This window comes from Falco rusticolus, chromosome 11 (genome assembly GCF_015220075.1).
Source record: "Falco rusticolus isolate bFalRus1 chromosome 11, bFalRus1.pri, whole genome shotgun sequence".
In the NCBI taxonomy this organism is placed as follows: domain Eukaryota; kingdom Metazoa; phylum Chordata; class Aves; order Falconiformes; family Falconidae; genus Falco; species Falco rusticolus.
This window is the reverse complement of record NC_051197.1, coordinates 17,946,211-17,957,114: the sequence shown is the minus strand read 5'-3', so window position 1 is coordinate 17,957,114 and position 10,904 is coordinate 17,946,211.

The window sequence follows — 10,904 nt, the reverse complement described above, 5'->3', positions numbered from 1 at the left end:
CCGCGGCGGGGGGCCCGTCCGGCTGGGAGCCCCCGGTGCCGACGCAGCGGCCGTGCCGGCCCGCGGGCAGCAGTCGCCCCCCTCGGCGCCGGCATTCAAACGAATCGGGCCGCCGAGAGGTGGGAGCGGTGAGAGCGGTTATCGCCGACGCTTAGAAAATGGGAACTAAGGAAGGTGGCGCTTGCGAAGAGGCGATGCGCTCTGCCGGGGGCGCGGTGTGCTGGGCACCGGAGGCCTGGGCCGGGGCCGGTCCGCCGGAACGGGTGTGGGTCCCGGGACGCCCCACACACACACTCCGCGGGAGCAGTGGGGCTCAGCCGGCCGGGGATATCCGGGAAAGTTCCGAAGCAGCTGCACCGGCGCTGTGCCTGTCCCGCAGCAGCGGTGCCAGGGTATGGCCGATGCTCACCCCCCTTTTTGCAAGGGGCAGACAAAAGTCAGTATTACTGCGGGGCGAGACCCTTCCAAGGCTTTTCGATTCCAGTGAAAACCTAATAGCGGTGTAAAAAAAGTTCACAAATGTACGCAATGTTGTAAAAAAAAATAAAATCAATCACAGATTCATACTACTTAACCTTCTCCTTCTCCAGCGGCCAGCTCCATCCTCCCAGCGCCCGAAAGGCTGGTCCTGCGGGGTAAGGGCATGGGAGCCTGAAGGAAAATTCTGATTCCTACCTAGATCTCTGCAAATAACTGGGACAAAAGGGCTGTGTCTGCCTCCTCTTAGTCATACAAACAGCTCAATCCATTCAAGTAATTTCCCTGCCATAATTTCATTATTAGCAACTCCATTACAAGAATCTGTTCAAAATTCTGTTCAATAATTGTACTCCTTACAACAATTGTACTCCTGCTACCGAAAAGTTTATTGTTTGTTCAGGCATGAGTTTCATGGAAAAAGGGTCTATTTTCAAAATACTGCTTTTCCTCCATAAAATACCAAAATCCTTTTCTTCACAGCTGCACAAACCCCCCTTCATTTAAACAGCACAGACACTAAATTTTGCAAAGATAATTTGCAAATTGTATTAATAACATATTTTTATTAATTTCAACTTAAAAGAACCTTTAAAATGTAACATGCTTCTGTGCAACACAAAAGTATGTGCTTGTTTTGAAACACAAGCACTGCAGTTGAGCCAAAAGTGAAACTAATTACAAATAAAAGCGAAGCTCGCTTTTTCATCCAAACACATAGAAATACTAATGCAAACATACACGTTGGGGAAAAAAAAAAAAAGCAGCGTGTTTGTTTCACTAGTTTGCAGTCATACTGGTAGCCTAGCAGAGAATGTATTTATTTGTATTTGTTTTAAGCTGGTAGTTTCTGCTTAGGGTGATATACTTTGATAGTAATCTAACCTCAGAGAAGCTGCTATTGTCACCAGAAATATGCCAATAGTGTGGCATTGTCTGCAGGCCCTGCTGGCATACCGGTACTGAGGTCAATAAGGGCTGGCGAACAGCAGATAGCAGGCCAGTGATCCTCCCAGGAGACCAACTCCCTTTTGTCTCATGACCTGCCACCTCCTTAGCTGACTGTATCTCGATTTCCATCATCAAGACAAATCTTCTGCTCTATTAGGGTTTCCCTGAGGAATGATTTAATCCACTTTACTGAACTTACTGCCTCTTTCTGTGGGCAAAATAAATAAAAGTATGTGTTTTGCTAACTCAGAAATGAAAAGTCTGTCTCCAGAATCTGCCACTTTTTCTTTTTGTCAGCAATAGGCTAGAACAACAAGTTAATGTTTGATTGAATTATAAAACCAAGAACTATTTGTGCTAAAAATAATAAGTATTGAATTAAGTCAGAATACTGAAGTTAACAGTTGTAAGGTTTGTAATAGCTTACTGAAAAGACTGCAACCCAACTTTTCTACGTTTGGGTCTTATTTAGTCTGCTACTGAGCAGCTTGTGCGGAAGCACAAGGGGAGTGCTCAACTCATCAATCATACCCCACAAATATCCAAGCAATGATATCTGAGCAAAGGGAGTATTTTATTAACTGCCTACTCAAAACTGATGCTGTTTTTAGCTGTGAAGCTCCTGACTGTATAACTAGCAGTTCAAGTTCTTTAGGGTTATCCTAGTGCAATAATTTTAGGATTAATTTCTTCCAGTCTTTTTCAAGCAACATTATCTGGAAAATGCTCTTCAAGCTCTAACACCCTTTCTAATTGTTTATCATAGCAATTCATAAGATACTGGAAAACAATAGCTTAGCAATCCAGGGAAAGCTGAGTTTCATTTCACAACCATGTCATCCCCTGATCTTTGATATTTACATGTTATGAAACCAGTTCTGAATCTCAAAAGAAGTAATAGTTGCAAATGTTATGCTCCATGTGACTAATGGGTGTCCTGAGCATCTACTTCAATCCCTTCACTTGTATGATTTTGAGAAATCTCACATAGTAAGAAAGGGAGAGCCTGATAGCACAGTCCTGTCTATTTAAGAGGGTAATATTACAGTCAAAATTTCACTTTAAAATATTTTGTATTGAACATTCTTTTTACTATCAGAGTCTTTTAGCCCTCCAGCAGTGCTTAGAGTTGCAGGAGCAACAGCATCTTGATTGACAGTCACGCTGGCAGCAGTTATCTGAGGCTGAGCCAGTTCTGTGAATAAAGCACCCTATGACAACCTGCCTTGTGATCATCAAGTGCCATTTCTGACCGTCTGTTTCTCAAGATCCCGTCTTTTGATATGAAAGGCTACAGTTTATAGTTAGTGGGAGCATGAACCAGCAGATCACAACCCTTTTAACTTCTCTAATGCCATACTACCATTTATTCTCCTAAAGAGAATAAAAAAAATATGTAAGCTTCATAGTTCTCCATATAATTTAATTTCAGTCCCTGGCACATCCTGATTATTATTACACTTGCTCTTTCTGGAATTTGCTAGTTTCTTTGCCTCCTTCTGAGAATTTATAAATCACATGTTACATATGCTCCAGATCACTGATTTCCTGGTGCAATGATCTGGCTTGCAGTTAACAAAGGCGGCCCTCACTGCAGGGGTGGGTATGTTAGAGCAACACTTCCCTCTGCTGGGTGTGTGGGCAGCCACAGCCCTGCCTGCTCTGGAGGGGTATGTCCAAATCCTCTGCCTCCAGCTCAGACAAGAGCCCTACTCCTTCCAGACAGCTTTGGATAGTAAGAAACTAGCAATGGTCTTCTTAATTTATCAGATTAATATGATAACCCTAAAAGTTTCATCCAGCATAAGATGGACAGGAATATCACTTTAATTTCTGCTGAAGACAGGAGTATTGCTAAAATTGGGAACCTTAGAGTCTGCCATTTCCTATTCACTCCAGAACCCTGACACGTTAGCTCTTGAGCTGCGCTACAGTAGTTCAGAGCCAGAGATGCATGTTTAGCTGGATGAACTTGAGAGAAAAAGCATCAAGACTGTAGGACCATAGAGTATCCCAAGAACATCACCATACATAGGCCATCCTGCAAAACAGGACAATGGACAGTATGTTCTTTCTTCCTCTGTTCTGTGCTGCTACCTATTCTCTATGCCTACCTGTGAGGAAGTGAGTGCAGACAAAGTGACAGCAGCACATCAGTATCATTTTTTTTGGCCCATTACAGTGCAGGCAGCTTGAAAAAAACCCAAAATGGACAGTATACAGCTAGCATGAACCTCACTTTGCAGCCACAGATATATATATAGATCTATTGTCTGCAAAGACCTTTTCTACGCAGCCTACGCTGATTTTAACTGATAACTATAAATGCCAACTGGAGAGTCATGCCACAAAAAATTAAGTCAATATTTAAAACACCTTTTACCCAGACCAAAAGCCATTTCTTTGTAGAGTGTGTATACAGGGCACCACAGAAAAAAGATTAATTTTTTTTAAGAGAGAGAAACATTGGCCACATTTTTTGTAACTCTAATGGAAACCGAGTGCCACAGTGAATTTTAATTGAGTGCTATACTTCCTCTCTGGCCATCTGTTCCAAACTGCTAGCAATAATCAGAGAATGGCATTTTAAAGGGAGTTTTGATAGAAACGACCATATTCAGATACAGCTGTCTTGCATTCAAGTCATACAGTTGTTGGAAAACCATCCACAGCTGAGGGAGGGGGAGTGTTAAGAGGAAGGGGAGAACTGCAGAGATAAATTAGTGAGATTGAGGTTAATTCTTGCTCTCCACCAGGACAGGAACTGGTCCCAGGGCAGTGCTGCATGTGCTCCTAACTCCCTTGTACAAACATGACTGAAAAACATAATTAAGCATTTTGCTGAACAAAGATTCTGTTCACATACTCTACTGAATGAAGGCTTTTGGTGGACTTCAAAACACGGAAGATGACAAATAAGCTAAAGATGGGGGGAGGGGAATAGAAAACACAGATACAGTCCTAAAACACTATTCGCAGTCAGAGAAATTGACTTTGAAAAGGGAGACAAAGATGTTCCACAGAAAAACTGTCAAAAGATTGGATCAAAGTGGTACTCAGTGTTAAAAGGTAGAACAGGTAACAGCGCTAAAAGCCATGCTGGGGTTAACCGGAATAAACCTTCATTAGAAGACAGGAAACAGGTGATTTCACAGTAGGTGGTTCCTGATCTGTGTTCAGAACAAAGCCTGTGCTAAGCACACTGAAGGTCTAGTTAGAAAACATCATATAAGAAATATTTCTTATAAAAAAAAAAAATGTTTTCAAAGAGTTTCGAAAGGAAATAAAAGGCTTGAATAAAGAAACCAGAATGTCAGGATCAAGGAGACATCCTGAGCAACAGCAATAGGCAAAGGAAATTAAAAAAATAATATACAGCATAAAGTAGCATAAGCAGGTTTTTTTCCAGTTGTCACCTAGTTTTTAAATGCTGAAGAATAAGGATTACTCTCTGCTTCATTTAGATGGTATTGCATTCTTGCCTCCTGTTGATCGTTGCATGTTGTTCTTACTAACTGTGAAGTCTTGGAGACTTTCCAAGAAAACTTCTAAGGTGGGCTCCAAGTAGACAGAGCAACTAAAGATAAGTATTTTCTTCCCAAGAGCTTTCAACACAACATAAATGTTTGTTGGGTCTAGTAGCCATACAGGCATTAACAGCTCACATGTGACACTTAGTACTGCATTACTAATAATCGATGCGTGTCTGCTAGTATGCTACTAACAAAAAAAAATACTAACAAAAAAAAAATTAAAAAAATAGTGCTTTGGGATTCAAATACCATTCACTCCTGTTGTTTACAAATGCTTTGACTCCACTGTACATTGCAGTATTGCAACTACAAGTCATAAAAATGCAATTAAGAATCCATCACTTGAAACTCTACATCACATAATTTTCTGCAGAAAACACAGGAAATATACTTCAGTGTATTATGCAGATCCTGGTTACTCACAAGTGTACTAGGTCTTTATTTCGTTTATGTTATCTTATTTTTCACATTTGACTCACCTTGCACTGAAACTATTTTACACCTAGTAAATAATTAATGCCAGCTTCTCTTTGCTCAGCACTCTTGCAAAGTCTTGCATTTCTAGTCAATTCAGCACTTGTCTGGAGACAACTTTATGTTTGCTATGGAGGTTAACACACCAGAAATCAGAAGTCCTCGAGTAGGAAACCACTTACTGTATTGTTTTATGTGCGAGGTTGCAGACATGCAGCCTTGATTTCAACTGAGACAATTCAAGAGGGCCATCCCCTTCCAAGAACCTCCTGTGGTTGATTATAGTCCCCAAGTAATTTTTCACCAGAAGTTGCTGCTCCCTCAGAATGGCAGTCTGGTTCATGTGTGATGTTGCTCCCCAGTTTGGTCCTACTGAAAATAACCTGATCAGTTTAAACACTTTAGGTTTAAACAGGGTTTCTTTAATCGGAATAATTCTGAAAGACCCAGTTTGGGATCAACTAGTATAAGCTCTTTCCAATTTACAATATAGCAGGATCTGCTCTGCACCTTGTGGATGCAGATCCTCAGGGAAGTTGTTAGATCAAAAGACCAAAGGCAATTTATTTGTCTTTCAGCACATTCTCATTCTGGACCTTTTTTCTCGTTCTCTTCAGCCTTCTTTCCTAATATGTAGTTTGAGGTTGGCCACTGATTTATCTGAAAAATTTATTCCCAGTAGCCTTCCAGAAGGTGAAAACATAAGTTCTATACTATTTGTAGTCCCTGCCAGCAAAAATGTGACAGAATCACTTTCTGGTAGCTTAGAGGAATTTGTAATAAAACATGCCACTGCTACATTTCAAGCAGAAATTTGCCTTCTGTTTTCTAGAGAACATGGTCTGTTGTACCGAAGTATCTCTACCCAAATTTCAATATGAAGAAGGCACCTCCGTAATCTGTCAGGAAGGACTTCCTTTGTCATACCCATTTTCATTATTAATAGCTTGATTCTGCAGGAAAAATAAGCAACAATTTTGTCTGCAAACCTTCACAGCATAAAAATAGGTAATTTTATAAAGAAATCAAAGATATAGACACACAATTTAAAATGAACTTTGGCAGTATGAACAATATCCAAATAAATGAATACTAATTTGTTTATGGATAGATACTGCTAAGAAATGCTAGAGTTAGCCACCACCTGCTTCACTCTGGAGTTGCATTCAATTTTCCCTGAGATATACAAAATGTATGAGGTCATTTAAAATTGGACTTCTCTCAGCAACTGCTACGATTAGATCTTTAGAGGCAATAAAGCCACTATAATCTGAACTCCAGGATCAAACTAATTGGCTATGATGTCTTTTTTAAAATAGTGCCAAGCATATACTATAGCTACTACCTGATAAGTAAATCATCACAGTGCAGCAGAAAAAGTCATGATTTTTGAATGAGAATCAAAGTAAATAATAAATGCATACAGCACAGCCTGATAGGAGAAGTTCTTTGGCACATATTTGGGATGTTTAATCATAAAAAAATGTAGTTAGACACAAATCATACAGCTTACCCCAAACAACTGAAAAGTCTTACGTGTTTAATACTCCATACTATGAGTAATATAGGAAATTCTCACTGAAATATTTCCAGCTTCCTAGACTCCCTGGTGCAATCCAGTGTTAGTCATGCAGTGTGGGAGCAGTTGGATAGCCACATCCTCTTCCCCAGTACAGATACTAGCTGGACTCAGCCTTTAGGAATAAAGTTAGGCCTGTCAGATACTTGGGCTGTATTTCTTCATCTCTATTATCATACATCATATTTAAGATGGCACACTAATTTCTCAGATACCTCTTTAATAAATATTTGCAAAAGACATGATTCATACTATTTTACTTGAACAGGGCTTGCAGCCACAACGTGACAGACTATGAAGCAGCAGTATGGCACGGACCGGGGCTAAGGACGGTACCTTCCACCCAAGAGACTCCAAATTATCTACGGCCAAGAGATGTGTGGGCGTCCTGCCTAACCTATTGCACAGGCATGAGTACAGGACTGGACACTGAACAGATGCTGACATCAGCACGTCTTCCTCTGCTGTTGCCTGAAAAGCAGGACTGTTAGCACAGCACTTGTGCAGTTCTGAGGAAGAAACTGGATAGAAGAAAATACTAGGAAGAGGAATTGTGAGCAAAAAGATTCCCTCATTTGCTGTCCAGTGGCTTTTGTGTTCAGAAAAACAAGCTTGCATCGATTTCTTATTAGTGAAAAAGACTGTGTCACAGACTTCTACGTCCCATCAGTAATTCAACATTTTTTCCTCTGGATAAAAAAGTCTCCAGGGCCCTAAATTCATATAAAAAGGAAATTACAACACATATGTGCCTTTTTGAACAGCCACGCGTAAGGTTTTATTTTTATGACTTACGTAATACCTCTTTGGAAAGCACTGGCTATATCCCAAGGGACAGCTGATCTAAATTTTTCATTTTTCATCTTTACTTTGGTTTGACCAAGATACAGGTTCATTAGAGTCTTACCTACCGCAGCGAGGGTAAAAAACTCTAACGCACAAACCAGAGCTGAAGTCAGCTTGGCTTTCTGTACATTGTTAATAGTGTGATTTGCGCATCCAAGTTCTGCCAAATAATTTTCTCCTCTTCAACTGAACTGCCTCTCACTAATCTGTTTTGAAGTGTAGAAATTTCTGACTACCATTGCTACTTCACAAATCAGATGAAGCTGAGTTATATGAAAATAAATTAGCCTAAAAATGCACCAATTCTTACTTCTAATGAATGAAAATGTGCTAAGCAGTTAGACCAGCTATACAAGGCTTTTATCAAAAATTCAGGATGCATTACTGTGCACTTACAAAATGAATGAGATGCTTCTAAACTGAAAGTCAGTATGAGATACCTGGGAGGCTTAAAAAAAGCCAGAAAAGTTTAATGCAAGGTGCTGGGAAAATTACTTATTTTACATACAGAAATAAATATTACTTCTAAGTACGAAAGGTAAATTTGAAAAAGCAAGTACCTCACCATACCTAAATTTATTATTTTAGCTGAGTCCTGGGATTCAGGACCAATTACATTTTATGAAAACTGCTGAATGCTGAATTCAAAAGACTGTATTCCCTGCTGTGCCAGAACTTGGAAAATCCTTTTAAGTTAGCAGTCTTTGAAACAGAAGGTTTGGCCCTTCACACTGCTGAAAAGTGTAGCAAGGCTGAATTGCTCAATCAGTTTCTCTAACACTGCTGAGACAGGCCTCCTTCAAGACCATCTGACTGATACACAAAGTGAGTCTTTTCTGATTAAAGCAAAAAATGGCATTAAGTTAAAGAAATTAAATTGTCAGCTTTGGGGGAGAACTAAAAAAAAATGCTACTGAGCATAGGTAGCAACTAGAATTTTCCTAGTGGTCCATCATTACAGTAGACTTTGATTGTGATGTGAACCTCTTATACATTGCTCATATAACTTCAGCTGTAATTTAGACCAGAACTGTTGCACCAGATCGGAGTCAAGAAGACGCTCAATACGAGTTATGCATCTCGCTCAACTTTATTAGTTTCTAACACTACTTACATAGAACCAATACACATGCATATTCGTAAAGCAGAGATATAATTGGTTAGTAGTCTCTAAACGCACGCGGTTCTCACACCCCTAATTATCATGACTAAAATAAGCATTCTATCCATGTAGCTAATTGAGTTGCTGTGCTTCAGCCTTGTAGTTTGTTACTCCCTATTTTCCCATACTGGTCCCTATCTTTCTTGGCCCTGCACCTGCTTTCCCAGCAGCTGTATCTTGTTACAGCCACGGCCTGTTGGCACAACATAATTACTTGGTCTCAGGATTCAAGAATAGCTCAACGCTACCTTTCTTGTTAACTTCAGCACAGCAACTTCAGCACAATTCTGATTACAGGCCTATCCTAATACCAGGCCTGGATTGTGCAGATCAGAGATTCTAAGGCCATGCTTCTGCAGCCATTCTTCTACACCAGATGCTATAGAATTGTAACTAAAAGAACAGACAATATTGCCTTTGCTGTGTTAGTTAAATGCAATACATTCTATCAACTCATGTGCTCATAAGATTCTGTTTTACCAGCAGGAGTCTCACCAATCAGATGTCTCACAAGAGATGAAATGTCAGAGCCAGTTAGGGCAGCTGAGACTTTAAAAACGCCTTTATTCTTCACTATCTCAGCTGATCTGGTAAACACTGAACATCACTTAACAAGCTAAGGACTCAAACAGTGTTTGTTTCATCAGCTGAGGATGAATCAGCAGTATCTTAACATCCTTAGCTGCCTTTAACATAGGTCTAGAGTACTGGTGTCATGGAGGCAGCCGGAAAATACAACACTGCATGGATTACCCCACGATGTGTGCTTTGTGCACGATATTCTGTGAAAAATATGGTCGTCAATGTGATGAACAGCGAATGGAAGTCTAAAGTTTGGAGGTTTTTTTCCCCTTTTTGAACCGTCTTGTTGACATGGCAAGGTTTGGAATCTGCTGCCCTCCGGTGGATGTTTGGAGAGGTCCTCTCTGCCAGCAGGAGCATGAGACCACGTGAATTCTCAAAAAGCACGACAGAAAAAAGGAATACAGCGATAAATTCTTCATGTGCCTTATTTAGGCTCAAAAATAATAGCTAGGAATCATTTCTTAATTTTTCTATTTTGTTTTGTCTTTGTCAGAGTATTTCTACAACCAAGTAGAAGTGTTCTAATTCATTCTATGAAACTGGTTCTCTTCAATCAGCTCTTTCATTTTATGAATATATATGATTATGTATGTAACACAATTCACAGTGATAACATCCAAGTAGTTATCTATCATATTTGAAACTATCTGCATTCTGCCTATTAATCCGCCACTTTGTGATTATTATTGACACACTAGAACTCTTTATAGCATCAAGATTTAAAAAAAAACACAATGAAAACTTGCTATAGAAAGTGTTTTCTCATTGGCTTATACAGTTCTTTTTAAAATATTTTCTGTATTACTGGACATTTTAAAAAAAGAAATGCATTCGACACTTAATGTCATGCCAGGCCCCTGTAAAAATCTTGTGAGATTCTTCCAGCTCCACACTGGTCCGAGATACTGCACATTAAGATCATGTTACTTAGCACACAAAATCAATTGTTGATTTTGACAACAACAGAAGTTGTACAACTTTTCTCTTTCCTAAAGCTCTGTTCAGCAATGTTGACATTAAGGCAAATTGGTTTTGTAAGGATTTATGAAAGAAGCAAAAAAAGGTTACAAAGATTTCAAATATATGTATTTTTCTAATTGAATAATCAAATCTAGTGATGATGAGGTGCTTATTAAAGGGAACTTTTTCATTTACAAATGGAGTAAGTCTCTGTTGACCCTGGTTGTGAAGGGGAACCTTAAAAATGCAAATCCTGTGACTTTCTGGAATATCTGAAGAAATCTGGAAAAACCCATTCTTTTCCTGGTAAGGGGTTAGCTTCAATATGAGATGATTA